This window comes from Plectropomus leopardus, chromosome 17, assembly GCF_008729295.1.
Source record: "Plectropomus leopardus isolate mb chromosome 17, YSFRI_Pleo_2.0, whole genome shotgun sequence".
Lineage (NCBI taxonomy): Eukaryota > Metazoa > Chordata > Actinopteri > Perciformes > Serranidae > Plectropomus > Plectropomus leopardus.
Genome location: NC_056479.1, coordinates 31,328,638 through 31,345,603, shown reverse-complemented (window position 1 = coordinate 31,345,603; position 16,966 = coordinate 31,328,638).

The window sequence follows — 16,966 nt, the reverse complement described above, 5'->3', positions numbered from 1 at the left end:
TCGGTCAGACTTTAGATTAAACTTTTTATAAAGATGATCATGCAAAGCTCCGTCCGTATTTTGTGTACAAAAATAATATTAGACAGCTAAGAGTGTTTTCTTTCAAGCAGAAACTCAAAATGTGTCTTTCAGTAATATAAAGAATGAGCTCTGATGGATTTAAGCTCTCGAATATTTTCCAGCCAAACTGCTAAAAATAAATATGAGTGCTGTTAGATGATACTATAACTGGATGTTTGGAAATGAAATCCACCTTTGTGATGTAAGTGTTTGACCTTGTGTCAAATGATAAAAGCTCTCCTCCCCTTTTTTGTGACCCCTAATAAATTTCACACGGCCCCTAAGATGTAAAACTAACTGCAGCCAAAGCAATAATACTAAGTTCATTCAGATGTATTTTGAGCAAAGATTTAAGAGGAGATTTGGCAAGTTCTCAGAAACAGTATTTGTTTGTCCTCATCCCAAAATTGACTGTTTCTGCACTATGATATCAGTACTATTAGTGATTTAAGATAACTGCATGTACACTGAATAAACAGCATTCATGTCTGAAGCTGCTGTTTCATAAACATCCATCTCATTCAGGCTCTAATTCACATCCCTGTCATAACATTTTAAATTCATAACAAAGAAGAAAGATCTAAATCCCAGCGTGAGGAGTTTATGTGTCATAACAACACACACATAACATATTTGATTTGGTGTCAGGAGGGCAGACGGCTCAGATAGGAGCGGGTTGGGGCTAGTGAATTATTCAATTTGAAAACAAAGGGTGTTTTGAGGAGGATAGCACGGCCATAGCTGGTTACGTAAAGCATGCTGTGCGGTTGCATAATGTGTTCATAATCGGAGGGTAATACAGATATAGATGGCCCAGTTTCCACCCTGTTCATTCTAGCATGACAGTGGCACGGTGTCCCGGGAGCTCAGGTTCAGCAGGGGCAGCTCTGGCGGAGCGGTTGTTGAACTTGAGCCACAGTTTGAGAGTCAATTACCATGAAAAGTCAATTCATGCTGCTTTTGTTTTGGCTTTTTTTCCCTGCACAATTATGTACGGATGTTAGAGTTGTTTCCGACAGAAGTCGTGATTTGTTTGTGCGATAATCTTTCTGAAGCCTCTTTGCCATGACCGAATAGAGTATACGCAGCAGCCCACTAAGCCACGGCACACAGATTATATCCAAAGTAGACATGCAACGTTAGGAACAATGCTATTTAATCTTTCTTTGTGTGTTGAATCCTTCAGTGTGCCACCTACAAATCACACAGGATGCTCATGTTTCCCTTTTGTTTGTCCTGCTTTTGTAATCCTTGTTTTTGCGGCAGATACAGTTTTAGAGGCTGTGGGGAAGTAAACAAACACGGGTACATTATGGCGAGGCATGGCCCTTTTAGTTTTAAAGCACATTTCATACACAGAGGGGGGTTCAAGGTGCTGCACGGAGAAGTTAAAAACAACATAATACACAAGAATAATTCATTTCAAGGTCAAAATATCTTTAAAAAAGATTTAAAAAAGAGATCGAAATGGAGAGATAAAACAGTAAAAGAATAAGCAAAAATAATTTTAAAGGATTTAACATCCATCCATCCATTTTCGTCCACTTATCTGAGGCTGGGTTGCCTCCAGCTTTCCAGTTCCTCCTGGGGGACCCCAAGGCATTCCCAGGCCAGATGAGATATGTAAACCTTCCAGCGTGGTCTGGGTCTGGAAAATGCAGAGTTTTTGCTTTGGCGAGCGCCTCTGCTGCAGCCCTTCTGGCCAAGCGGTACCTGTCCACTGTTTCCGGAGACCTGTGGGCCGACAAAGCCTGGAAGTCCTTCTTCACCCACTGATCCACCAGCGGGTCCTTCGGTTGCCGCCAGGACAGGCACCAACAACCTTGTGACCATAGCTTCGAGCAGCTGCCTCTACAATGGAGGTTTTGAACAAGGACCACTCGGATTCCATGTTCCCAACCTCCCCGGGGATACGTGAAAAGTTCTTCTGGAGGTGTGAGTTGAATATCTTGTGGACAGGGGCCTCTGCCAGACATTTCCGGTTCACCCTCACTACACGCTTGGGTTTATCTGTCCAGCAGCCTTCCCCGCCACCTGATCCAACTCACCACCAGGTGGTGATCAGCTGACAGCTCCGCTCCTCTCTTCACCCGAGTGTCCGAGACATACGGCTGCAGATCAGATGATACGACTACAAAATCGATCTTTGGCCGAAGGAGCTCTGGTACCAGGTACAATTATAAACATCCCTATGCTCGAGCATGGTCTTTGTTATGGACAATCCACGGCTAGCACAGAAGTCCGATAACAAGTCAGATTGGGCAAACCGTTCCTCACAATCACGCCCCTCTGGGTTTCTCATTGCTCACATGAATGTGAAGTCCACCAGAAGAACAATGGAGTCCCCAGTCGGCTCCCTTTCCAGGGCACCGCCCAGAGACTCTAAAAAGGCCCCATAGTCCGAACTGATGTTGGTGCATATGCACACACGACAGTCAGAGACCTCCTCTCCGCGACACGCAGTCACATTGAAGCGACCTTCTCGTTCTCTGGGGTAAACTCCAACACGGTAGTGCTCAGCCAGGGGCTCGTGAGTGTCACCGCACCCGCCCGGCGCCTCTCACCCTGGGCAACTGCAGAAAAGGCGAGAGTCCAGCCTCTCTCCAGGGTGTGGTTCCAGAACCGCTGCTGTGCGTGGCGGTGAGCCCAACTATAGTTAATTGGTACCGCTCCAGCCCCAGCTCCTTCCCCGCCAGAGAGGTAACGTTTCATGTGCTTAGAACCAGTTCGCAACTCTGAAGATCGGCATGCCAGGGACCCCTGGATATCGTTTAAAAAATTATGATGACAGTACGTCCAAAGAGTACGTCATTTGATACCTATAATGTGAGTGGAGTTTTTAATTTAATAACTTTGTACTGAGTTATTCCACTCGATACCTTAAAGGTATCACAGACTGATATCCAGCTGACATCCTGATTCAAAGCCATGATCATAAAATACTGATAGAAATGTGTCAGTGTGGCGTCTGATTTATGCTTAACATGGTTATAGAATCCAGTCTGAGGAACCACTTGTAAAACTTTCCACAATAAGGAACACTGTGTTCTTTCCCCACCTTGCATTTTTTAATAAGTCTTAACTTAATCGGGATGCAGGAACAGTGCCAGATGTAGTTTAGTTTACATTTCAGTTTAACGTTTATGTAACTTTCTATATGCTTTGATGCAAAAAGACAAGTCATCTCTTCATTCTCATTCAGCAAAAATAGTAATTGATTATGTTTGTTTTATTCTCTGTGACAAAGACAAAGAATGAACCCTATAGGCTGTTGGTTTGTCTAAGGTTCGTATGTTGGTAACTAAAAATTTGTTGTTTGTCTCGATTTTTTTTTTGTAGTGGACCTCATTCCCCTTGCAGTGAAAGCTCAGAGAGTGGTTGTCATCCTTATGGGAGGCTTCCTTGTTTGGTTTAGGATGTGATCTTCACTTTTATGCAATGCAGACTGCATACTAATCCCAGCGCTGTTCCATACAGTGGACTGAAAAGATTTTCTTGAGAGTGGAGCCAGAATACTGTCATTCCTTTAAATCCTAAAATAAAATTGGATGCAGTTCAGCGGCAGCCACAAGAGAGACAAACCGTGCAAAAAGCGGCTTTAAACAGTTGGCTGAAAGAGCTTAACCCAAAGTGAACTGCGTCCCTGATGCTCTAAGCCGAGCACCCGGGCCAGCAGCCAGTGGACGCACAAAAATGTAAAAGATCAGGATCTCGTTCAGTGATTTGTCCCACAGTGATCGATGACCATCCTGCACCCTGAACTACTGCAGCGACTGGCACAAGAAGCTTTAATTCAGGCAGTTTGGACTCATTTACTGAAGAAAATGAGTTTCCACGCAGTGTTGACAGGACCCATGTCCTTCTTACGCCATGCCACCCTCATTACCAGAGTGAGAGTGTGATAATTATCCTAATCACCGACCAAGTGTTTTTAAAAGTATTAATTATGGTTTATGAAAGCAGATTTTGGTTTAAGTAGCAGCTACTTTTGTGAGGTCGAGAATTAAAGAGTGGCTTGAGATGGAGCTGTTGTGGTGCAGTCAGGACGATGTTTCACTGCAGTTTGCTTTTAACCTTTTTTGCCTCTTTCTATGCAGTAGATTTATTTTAGTGAATAGACATTAGACGCATTAGTGAAGTGGAAAGTTTGTTCAGTGTAAATTGTGTCTTTATATCAAATAGTTTGGACCTGTAAACTAATTCACACAATATTTCTTGTCTGTTTAATCTGAACCAAACCTGAGATGGAAAAAAAAATCCCTGCTTCATGGGGCTCCACTAGTTGCCAACAACTTGTCCTATATTTTTTTAGTTTTCATTGTTAGTTGATCATTGATGCTGTTGCACACCCGCATATATCAATGATGGAAATTAAACTGAAGTTGCTCAGAATGTAATGATTTTTATGACTGGATTCTCTAAGCAAGCCCACAGTAAATCCAACATTTGGTGTTTATTCACATCACGTTTTTTTAAATAAGCTGCAGCAGTTCTAATCAAATGTTTATATATTTTCAAATATCTTTTAAATAGTGCAAACATGTTTTTGATGCTAATGAAGAGAGACTTTGAGGGGCAGATAACTGTAAGTACAAAAGCGGGTCAAGTGCTTCTGCTTAAGTGTGACATTTTTTAATTCTTTCACTCCTGCGTTGCAAAGCTCCTGTGAATTAATGTGACTAAATATATCTTTCAAATGCATGAAGGAAATTGCTAATTTGCTCAAGTTCCCCAAAAAATGTATTCCAAGAGAAAATCATTCTTCTCTCCTTAAAGTAGGAGATGACAGCAGATTAAAACGGAAGAATTTTAATGAAATCATGTAAATCTTTGAAAACTGCTTCATTACATTTCAAAACTGTTTTCATTATTTGTTTTTCTCTTTAGTGTGTTTATTTTGTCTTATTCATGAATGTATTTTTATTATAATTTAATAAAATTTATTTTTTCTTACATCACGTGAACGATGGGGTAGAGGCTTTGAGAAAAGAAAAACAAAGGCAGCAGGACAAAAAGCAATGGAGGCCATTGAGTAAACACACTCAGCGTCTTATCGTGCACCGTGTCTTCATGTTATTGTTGACTGTTGTCATGTGGGATCATGAAATCAGACAATCGAGTTTTTATTGTGACAAAAGAGAGCACTGGAGGAGGAGGAGGAGGAGAGTGAAACCAGTGGAGGGTTTGTCGAGGACAATGGCTGGACTAAGCGAGGCCATCTGAGGTCTGTTGATTCTGGTCTTACCTCATCCTCGAACCACCAGCATTTATTCATTCATTTCCCTTCAGGAGTTGAAGCAGAAGCGCGTGCACGTCCAGCTCTCGAGCGCGTCCCTCCGGTGAGAAGTTCTGATGAATCGCTCTCTTTCTTTGAACCAAAGGCAGTTTACTTTCTGTGACTCAGGGGTTTAAACCGTTATTATTATACATATAATATATGTATGATTATTATTATGTATTATGATTATTATACAAAAATATATTTAAGTTGTTTTCATATAGTTTATACACCACTGTGTTCACGTCAGTTTTGTCAAGTTTGCAGGTTTGTTATTTCTATTTATTTTTTTAGCTTTTTCCGCCAACTGTTTATCTATTAGTTTACTTTTTCTCACATTCAATATTTCAGCCATATGTTCTTTGTTACTTTCAGCTAAATACTTAAACTATTTATCGATGACTTTTAGCTAACGAACTACTCTAAGATAACTCCTCCAACCGTCTATCCATTAATGTTAATTTAAACGAACTATCTTAGCCATTTATCAGTTAGCCTACTTTGAGCTATTTCTTAACATTTGTTTTTGAACTGTTTATGCATCACTCTTAGCTCACTATTTTAATCATTTATCCATTACTTTTGGCCAATTATTTAAACTTGATCCTTACTTTAAGCTAGCTATTTCAGTCATTTATCCAAAACTTAGTAATAACAATTTAAACTGTTTGTCCATTACCTTTAGCTAACTATTATAACATTTTATGTATTTATATTTAGACAACTATTTTAACAGGTTTTTATTACTTTAGCTGACTATTTTAACTGTTTATGTTACTAACAATATTAACCATTTATAGTACTTTTAGCTAACAATATTTATCCATTACTCTGAGCTAATTATTTTAAACATTTATCCATGACTTATTGCTGACAGTTTTGTCTGTTTTTTCATTACTTGTAGCTAACTATCAACTGTTTACTTTTAACTAAATACTTAAATCGTTTATCTATTACTTTTAGCAAACAATTTTAACCGTATAACCAATAGTTTTAGCTAACTATAAGCTTCTTACTTTTTACTGAGTATTTCAGTCATCATTACTTTGGTTATCAGTTATTATTATAAACATTTAATTAACAGTTATTATAGCACTTTTCTATTAATATTAGCTATTTCAACTGTTTATTTTCTTGGCTACCTTTAGATAAATATTTTATTTTATTTCACATTAGTGCCAACAGTCCACTTTACCTTAAGCTGTTTCTGCTGTTCATTAATACTCTCAGCGAGGTGACTGTTCAAAGATTTGTCTATTATGTTAGCTGGCAGTTATTATTATTATAAACAGTTAATTAACAGTTGTTAGTCTTCTGATTAACTGTTTCAACCTCTCCGCTTTCTGTCCAGGTTGGGAGTCCCTTACCATATCTCGACTGATTTTTCTCCTGAGTGAGACTGTAGTTGTGTGTTGAGTCTGTTGAAGGGTTAATTTGGAGCCAAGTGAGAGTTGCTTGATGTTGGATCCTGACGATGGGAAGTGGTGTGGGTGGAAAGAATGAGTCATCCGTCATCTGTCCGTTGCGTTCGGTTGCTGCCGTTGGTGCAGAGCCGAGTCGATCCCTATCTTGCCTCGCCGGAGGAGCGGTGATGTCAGAGCTGTCGCTGCTCTGCTCTGTCATCAGCGCCCGCTGACAAAGCTCGTGGTATTTGTGCATCCAGGGCAGGCTGGGACATAATAATAGCACCGGGGGGCTTTCTTTAGCCCCCTCTGTCTCTGCACTGTTTGCCCCATTTTACACTTATTTTTCCTAAACTGGCAACCTATTAATAGCTGTTTTCTGGCTGGAAACAGTGCCAAAAAGTTGGACTGAATGAAAATGAACTTGTGTCACCAAAGCATCCATCCTCAGCAGATTTGTTCCCTCGTGCAAATTTTCTCTGTAACACTCAGAAAAAGTTTGTTACACTCGTGCTTTGCTTCTCTTTTCCTGGTGATACGTTGAGCAGAGTTTGTCTCTTTTTGAGAACAACACAGCCGTAATGTGCTCATGAGTGACTCACACTGTCAGCCAAACATCTGAAGAAATGACCACCCACATGCTTTTGCTGAAAATGACGCAGATGTGCTCTTAAGCAACTATTTTTTTCTGGTCTTGTTCATGGAATTGATAATGCATCTAGCTGCTGATTCTACTTCGGTGAAGTAAGTGAGTCATCGTTGGATAAATTACAAAGGTTACATAACTACTGTACTTTCTCAGCATATGTTTACCCTTTCTATCAGCTGACTTCTTGGTGTTTTATTAGCAGTCCTAGTCATGAATATGAACAAACCTCAATATATTGGTCTAGACATCACAAGTTTGGGTCAAAGCAATATTGGGTTTACTATCCTGCTTGAGATATATCATCATTTTCAGAATTTTATCTTACAATATACATTGAAGTAGCTGTTTACAGTAGTTCTTGCAATACTTGCATTTTAAACAAGCAATTTAATACCCAGAATCCCGAGGACATGTTGTTTTGATGTTGTCTTTGAAATATGGTCTCTTGATCATTCAGACTGTGCTGCCCTCTTGTGGTAAATGATTCCACATCTTCATGTTCGCACCAGATGAATAAACAGCTGTAATTACTATCTTTTTTTGCATAAGAATAACAATTTACCAAAAGCATTAAATCCGTCTGTATAGAACAAAATAGGAAGAATTAAATGTTGTTGTTGTTGTTGTTTTTTTAATTATCACTATGGCAAAAAAATCACCTAAAGCCCATTTGATCAGTTATGTAATATTTTTGTAATTCACAATGACATGACATGATATGAAATGATGTGCTGTAATGTTTATGTTGATGTCATCAAATGTTACATGAAGACCTCATTTTTATCTTAACTTGCAGAAGCTTGAAGATACAACATAAACATTTGCTGACAGACTGTTTGAGCAGCACGGTTGCCAGAATAAAATGTTGGTTTTGTGCTTTTCTGCAAACCTCTGTTTGGTCACATTTGTGCATTTCAGAAGTGTCAGTTCCACATTTGTAAAGTAACGTAACACATGAGCTGACTTTGCCATCAGGAGGTGAAATGTGAGGCGAGATGCCAAGCTGCAGATCGCTGTTCAAGACCAACAAACAACCAAACGAATTGTTTTTTAGTGCAAAAAACAGCCAGTTAGTTTGGTTGTTTGTTGAAACAGTCATTTTGCTTTTTAGCAAACCTGCTGTTGTTTTCAACTGTGGAGAGTGACACGAAAAGTGGTTGTCTTTTACTCAGATGTCGCCGCATTTCCAGCCATGATTGTGCCACCAGAAGCCATAATTTTAGGCCAAAACATAATCTTTTTCTAACCATAACCAAGTGAGGTTTGTGCCAAAACCTAACCGCACATTAACCACATGACCCCTGTAACTGACACGTTCTTATCATATATGACAACAGTCCTGATACTGATGCATCGATGTGTAAGCAGCTTTTAGCTACTGAACCTGTTCAAGGTGGAGCTACTTTAAACCATTTTATACACACACTATAGTATAGTATAGTATAGTATAGTGGCTCGGGCATCTAATTAGGATGCCTGAGAAGGACAAAGCTGCTGTACATGGGGCGCCTGCTCCAACAGATGTACGGTGTGTCCGACTCTAAATGCTGATGCTCGGGTTGTTGTCGTAGCTGGGACCTCGGGTTTGGCCGTGTCTGCTCTTCGTGAGCTGGTGAGAACTGTAGCTTGTTAACTCTGGGATATCCAAGCCAGGAAGGGCAGAGTGAAAGTCCTTCCTCCCTGGCAGAGACACTGACAGATGGGACTTAGACAGGCTAAGCTGTGTGCTCCTGTCTGTGCTGATTACAAACCGAGCTCCCTCGAGTAAATGTGATGACAGGTCAACCAAGTTTGCTTGAACCTTTTCTGATGGCTGCATTTACCGAGGACATCTTCTTTAGTTTTGACATAATACAGTGTAGTCGAGCCAGTCATCCAGCTAACTTTCCAATGTATTTCAAGAATGTCATATTTCATGTAACATGGGGAAAATGTACCAAAGTAGCCTGTAATGGAAACTCGCCAATTGTTTGTGTATCTGGTCTCAGAAACCTGTTTGGGGGGCACTCAAAATCGAAACAGAAAACGTATTTTCCTAATTGTTTTAACCAGAATAGGTCAGACCCAAATAGTTTCTACCTTTTCCCATAATGCAACAGCCTCTTTCCCCCTGTGTAACAAACCATAGAGAGACTCAAAATGACCCCAAAGAGACACAAAAGAGATGCAAAGGAACAGCAGAAAGACAAAATAACTACAAAAACAGGCAAAAAATCCACTAAGAGACTAAGAACAACCACAAGTAGACACAAAATGAACAAAACCCCCAAAAAAGACGCAAAATTAACTCAGTTAGACACAAAATTACCTTAAAGAGACCCAAGCGACTACAAAAAGACAGAAAACAACCACAAGGAGACACAAAATGAGCACAAAACTACCAGAAAAAGACACAACGTGAACTCACTTAGACACAAAATTACCTTAAAGACACCTGAGCGACTACAAATGGACAGAAAACAGCACAAGGACTACAAATGACAAAACGACAAAAAACACCAATATCTGAAAATTGTGTCGATGTGTTAATATAATCTTGTTGGACAAATTGGACTCCACTAATTGTGAAAGAGCTCGATTTTTAAATTTATTCACAACCCGAAGCACAACGAGAAATTAGCATTTTGCAGGAAGAAATGTACAAAATGACATCATCAGCAAAACATTTCATGCCAATTTAAAACCCATAAACAGTATGGCTGCAGTAAAATGACAGGTATACATAGCTCAGCTAATAGAGACTGAAAGAGAAAAGTCTACAGTAGTACTTTTGCTTTATTTATGTGCGCAATGAAACTACTTAAAATATATATGCAAGGGTTTTTGACACAGATACAGAGCAGCATTAAAGGAGACAGAAAGCAATTAATCCAGAACTACTTGCAGGATTGTGATTACACTGATAATCTTTGACTTTTGCAGTTCTAGCTGTGCAAATCATCAATACTCTATTTGTAGTGTTGAAGACATCAGGATGATCAATATCAGTTTGCCGGCTTCCCATTGATCAGGCCGGACTCCCAGCGCTGCCACAGAGGAGCCTTCTGACCTCCTGCTCTGTGAACTTTTGGCTCCTGCTGGGAGATAAGACAGGACAGAGCCGGATTAGTTAGAGATTAGCCTCCTTCTCCGCCTGATCCCTAATTTGAGATCAATTTCAGAACTAATCCAAGCATTTGTAAAAAAAAAAAAAAAAAAAAAAAAAAAGTGTTTGGGAAAATTTTAAATCTAATGTCTTTCAGGCACTTTAAATTCAATACCCAATAATCCACTATTACAGTAAAAAAAATCATACTCATCAGCAGTTGTTTCTCCAGGATTTCAAAATAATAACAATAATTACTCTGTGATGCCAAGATCAGTTATTTTCTGATGGTAATCCAGCTTTTGTGTGTTATGGAGCCGTGATGGAAAGGCGAGCCCCTTATACGTGGGAGTGGACACGTATGAGGGATTCCTGGGAGATGTAGTCCACGATTTCACAGAGGAATTGTGGGTTAAAAACTTTCTCAGAGTTATGTGATGCAATAACAGCTCTTGTAGCTCCTGCTGCATCATGAGGGAGCCAGTTCCTGTGACCTCACAGCGTCATGTGACCTCACAGCATCATGTGACCTCACAGCGTCATGTGACCTAGAAAAGACTAAAAAGGGTTTCCATTGACGGTTTGCCAAATACAGCTTTTTAAATCGCCTGACATACCACATCATTAGAGCACAAAAACTTTTTTGAGATAAATAGGAGGTTTTTTTTTTCAAAATAGATGTGTTTCCATTAAGTTTATTTTATATTCTCAATTTCTGCAATCGGAGACTTGGTGTTGTACTCTTCACACGTGCAAAGATCTCACAGAACAATAGAGAACACAAAAACAGAACTATTTCCAGTAATAAACCTGGTACATCACCTGTGTCTGCTCAGATTTCGTCTGGTCTTTCTTGGAGGGCGGTGGCCAAACCCGTTCCAGTTTCCCCCTCGACTGTTTCCTGATGTCTAAAGGAAAGATAGAAAACAAAAAGGAGCAGGATAACACGAAGGGATCTGACTTCAGGCAGCAGTTTTCCATTAAACCATTAAGGATTTCACAGATCAACCCCGACTTATCCTAAAGATTAAATGTTATTCTCGAAGGCAAGCAGCAAACATTAACGTATTTGGCTAAGAACCACAGTGGTGGACTTACTTTGTAACTTTGTGCAGTTGGCATTTGGCTTGTGGTTCCAAAGGTCCCGTACCAACCAAATTGGAGATGGATCTCCAAATATTTAAAGTTTTGAACCACTTACAGGCGTTGGGGCTCATGCTCAACACCAGCTCGACATCAGTGACCATTACGTTAATAGGCGACAAACTGTCAGGGTCCTTTGACCATTCTCTATCCTGATTTGTGTTGATCAGTGTTATTACCTTACTTCAGTTTTGAGATATTTCGCTTCTTTTCTTCTCTCCAGAGTTTCCATTTATATGGGCGTTTGTCTTTTATGTGCGCTTCTAAATTTTTGATAATAAACAATTGACAGGTGGCAGATGCTTATTTTTGCTAACCCAGAATGTTTCGCGATTCACATTCCCCATAAATACTCTGAAATATGAAGTTATTGGTATATATATATTTGACAATGTGACCTTCGAGCATGTGCGGTCATGCCCTAAAGCTTGATAGCTGTAGCAACAGTAAATAAGGTAGGGGGAGCATAGTGTATGGTAGTATGGTAGTAAGTAGTAACTGCTTAGTAAACTGCTTAAAATGAGCAAGAAACAAGTGAAAAGTTACCTGAAAATTGCTAGAAAAATAAGCAATAGAAATTAAATGAAAAAGGAAAATGAAAACTAAAAAAAAAACAACTTAGAGGTGTTTGTAACATAATTTTAAATATAGAATCACAATAGTTATAGTTTTATGGAAATAAAATAAATTAATAATTTAATTCAAACCGATTTTCCCAGGTTTAAATGCTTGTGTAACTCGTGTAAATGTAGCTCAAGGCTGATGTTGTTTAATATTATAAAGGGTTAATTATTTTAGGTGTGCATTTAGCATGTTAAAACTTTTAATTGCATGCGTATTTATTTATTTATTTATTTATTTTTTACTGTTTATTTGACTCTATGAAGGTTACATTTTATGCATAGTGTCAAAACAGAGCTGAAATGTCCTCTGGGACACCACAGTGTTTTCGGGTAATAAATTCTCATACGGTATCGTGTCATGGCTGGTTAGGATAACACACTGCTGCTAACTTGACCTTAAGAATTAGTCATTTCCTCCAGTTTAGCCCAGTTTTACCCCCAGACACATTACATTCCTGTCACACGCAGCTTCAGCGTCTTCACCTTGAGTTGATGCCACACATCATTATCCAGGCGCTGCGGCTACAAATACTAACACGATGCTGCATCACGACACACTCCCTGACTGGCTGCACTGCTGTGTTGAACCTCTGAGCTCTCCTGCTGTGCATACAGGAGACGACAGCAGAAAAAAGCACTATACATATGTTCAATGAGGCCGACTGTCATCTGAAGTCATTCAAAGTTATTATTATTTGTATTCACACAACATCATACCTGCCCCTGGCTCCAGCTGGAGTGCAGAGTTGCCTTCATGTTGTCACTCAGCTCACTGGCACCTGCTGACTCAGATCAGATGGCTGCCAGACTGATGCACCCTTAACCGCTTGTGACAGGGCTGACACTAAGACGTCGATAAGACTGCTTGGATAACACTATGTGATGTTAATGCAGAGAGGCGTTCGTTAAAGTGCTCAGACGGAGCGTCAGAGGGCAGCGATGTGCAGTGAATAAATATCTAAGTGACATTCTCATATTTACATTATGCAGTCTGATTAAAATAATCCATAATGTTTTAATATTTTTCTCTTACTTTTTACATAGCACTTTGAGGAATGTTTACCCAAATGAGGGATTGGGTTTCACTGAAATATTCTTAATTTGGGAACTGTTAACCCTTGGAAATTTGAGCAGATTGGTTTAGTTTATTTCAAAAACGTAGGTATGATGAGGCAATAAGCAACTTAGCAAGACAAGACCCAAAGATCAGCAAGAAATTAGTCATTAGTAAGTAAAAATAAAATTACCTGAAAATGAGCAAAACAACAACAACTACAACATTAGTAGAGTGAATTATAAAACAAACACAAAAATGCCCCCCTAAAAAGTGCTAAAAGTATATATTTTTAAAGAGGCAACATGTACACTTTTTAATTTTTTTTTTTTTTAATTTTTAATAATTCTAAATATAATTTTCTGGACATTATGCCCTTTTTTTCACCTTTTCTCAAAGTAACTTTCAGGTCATTTTCTTTTCATCTTCCACTTGTTTTTTGCAATTTGTGGGTTGTTTTTTTTTTTTTTGCCAAGTTGCTCATTGCCTTTTCCACCATGTTTTAAAAATAAATGAATAAATAAACAGATGGATAAATGGATTGATATAGATATATATATATATATATATATATATATATATATATATATATATATATATATATATATATAGTATATTGCAACTTGGCAAAAAAAAAAAAAACATAAGTATTATTTTACTCCCTGATATTGGGATCAGCACGGGCCCTAAAAAGCCAGTATTTAATCATGTTGCACTCTCGTATGACTGACACCTTGAAGACCGACCTGGCTCGAGCATTGTCTGGAGTCGGGATTTTTCTCCGTCGTCATTCCTCGGCCTGTTCTCTCCATACAGCGTGCATCTCTGTCTGCGAAGCTCCTCCTCTCTTTCTTTGGCCTCCCGGATGTCCTTCTCTACTTCTGGCTGCAGAGCCAGAGCTGGACGCAGCTTAAAGAAAGGGTTTTGTTTGAGGATTGGAGATTCTTGAGCTGTGTTTCTCTCCCTAGATTTGCTCCTCGTCTCCACAGCTGATGCAGAAACGTCTGTGTTTATGGCGTCCATGCTCTTGTATGGGCGTGTGTGTTTGTCTTGTTTTGCGTAGGGGGATACACGCGTTTTATCTCGAGAAGCGCCTGTCGGGCTCCTTGATCTCAGGATTTCGGGACTTTTCTTTGTCTCTTTGCACAGCTGGAGGGAGTTCGCTCTGGAAACGGGACACGAGCTTTTGAGTGAAAGCATCTCCAAGCTGCGTGTGCGCTCCAGCACAGATGGATAAACGTGACCTTTCACGAGTGAGGCAGGGGGTTTCCGGTTCCTCGTCGGACCCTCTGTGTTATCTTGCTGGAAGGCCTCAAACAGCAGTTTTGTCTCTTTTATCTGGCGGACTTCCCCTTTGCTGTACCCCCCTGGAATGATCCCCTGGTTGACCAGCACCAGCTCTCTCTGAATCTCCTGACTTATCTCCATCTTCATCTTCTGCTCCGAGAACTGCCGGTCACTGCGCTGGTCCGAGCCGGGAAGCGGCTCGAGCGAGATGTCGGTCTTAAAAGGGATCTCGAGCACATCGGGATTATCTGCGAGGTTGAAGACACCGTCGGCTCTCTGCAGGTTCTGCTTCCCCTGGGCTTCCTCGTGTATCTGCCTCTCTGTGGAGGTCACTGCGACTGAGAATCTGTGGCAGGTGGATGGAGAGGGATTTTGGGTGAAAAATGTTTGGTGAAGGTCAGTTGGAGGCAAATCTTCAGGTAACCAGCTGTCAGTCTGATTAACATCAGAGTCCCCGGCGTCTGCTGTGGCAGTCGTGTGATGCCCAGACTCTACAGGCATTGTGGGCGAAGACGTCCTTGCTTTTGTTTCTTTACTTTCATTCTTTTCATTATCTTCTTTCTCAGTCAGATTCGTCTTTGCTCCCTCATCCTCAGAAAATCTACTCGCTTCCCTCTCATCTCCACGAATTAGATGGACTTCTCTTGCTTCCAAATCTACTTGGACAACCTGTTGAGTATTTTCTGTTGAACATACGTCCTGTCGCAGCTGCAAAAGTTGCAGACGTTGAAGCAGCTCCTCTCCTTGTTGGATATCAGTTGCTATTGTCCTGCTTCCGTCCTCCTGCTCTTCCTTCGACACCGTCTCTTCGGAGATGGAGTTTCGGGACACTTCGAAGGTTCCACTCTCCCTCCTCACCCAGTTATGCTTTGTGAGGGTGTAGTTCAAAGATCGGGTGTCCACATGCTCTTCGTCATCATCAGACATCTCTGTTTGGATCTGTGGCTTATTGGTTGCAGCGTCCGTCGCGTTTTGGGTGCATTTGCAGAGCTCTGGCAGCCCACAGGACTCGAAGTTATCACCTGCACAGAGATCGGAGAGTGCCGGGGAATTTGACTCCACATCGTCGCAGTTTTTGGTTTTAAGTTTTGAATCTGAAAGACCACAAATATCCTCAGATTTTGTTTTGTCAAAAAACGTCTCATTGTCAGAGTTTTCCTCAGTGCTTGAAGGTTCCTGTTTTGGATGTTCGTCTTCAGTTTCCCTCCACTTTTCCTGCCTGTCGCTTAAAACGACACTCTCCTCATGATCTTCATTTGATTCTCCTGCTGCGTTATCCTGATCCTGTCTTCCAGATGGATCAAAACATGCTTCCTCCATGGATGTTTGGTCTGTTTGTAGAGTGGAGTCCTGGTCTTTGGACAGAGAAACAGTTTCCATAGACTCCTCAGATGTCTGTGTCGTACCTGTTACCACTTCATGCACCGCCCTCTTTGCTGCCATTACCTGCTCCTCACCGTGATGCCAGTCTAAGCCACCGGGATTAGCCTTAGCCTCTGTGGCGTCAGCTGCCCTTTTTGTAAGGGTCACACAGGAGTAATTCGCCTCTGTGCCGCCCTCTGCTGGCAGCAAAGGAGCCGTGTAGGGAGGAGGAGGAGGAGGGATGAAGACATCATCTGCTCCTTCATCATCCATCATGCCGTAGTGCTCGGTGATCACCTCGGGGGCGGGCGGGAACACTTGGGTTTCATCTCGAGGCGTGTCACCACACGTCACTGATGGGCTCTCTGTGCGAACTGAGTCCATCTTCATCCACAGACCGCCATCGTCCCGGGGGAACACACCTTGAGGGCTTGGTCTGGGGTTACGAGCCTTTGAATCGCTTCAGGATGTTTCTCCTTTATTCCCCTTTAAGACTCTTTTGGTAAAAATATGAGAAACAAGGAAAATTGTCAGAGCTTGATATTAACAATCTGTCATCCTTCATTTGATTATTTTCATCAATAACAATGATTGTGTTTTTATCAGAACAGAACCAGCTTTTTTTTAACAGAAATATTAATTTAGTTTATTTACACTTAATTAAAAACAGCATAAAATCCAACTGAATTAAAAAATAATAAAAATAATGTCTCAGCAGAGGCTTATACAAATGAAGCCCCCCTCACACATACAGTCAAAAAACAATTTAACAATATGAATTAAATGTGTTGATAATTTCCTTTTAAAATTTTTAGAGATCATGAGCTCTTTATAATGTGGACTTTATCACTCCATATCTGTACATTGCCGTATCTGAGGGAATAATGGCCCTATTTTGTTTTGTAAAGGCTTGATATGTTTGTGCAGAATAAACAGTTATTGTGTGTCTACAATTTTACAGCTGTATAATATACTGAACCAACATTTAGTTCACCACTTTCATTTTGCTCCCATTTTTCACA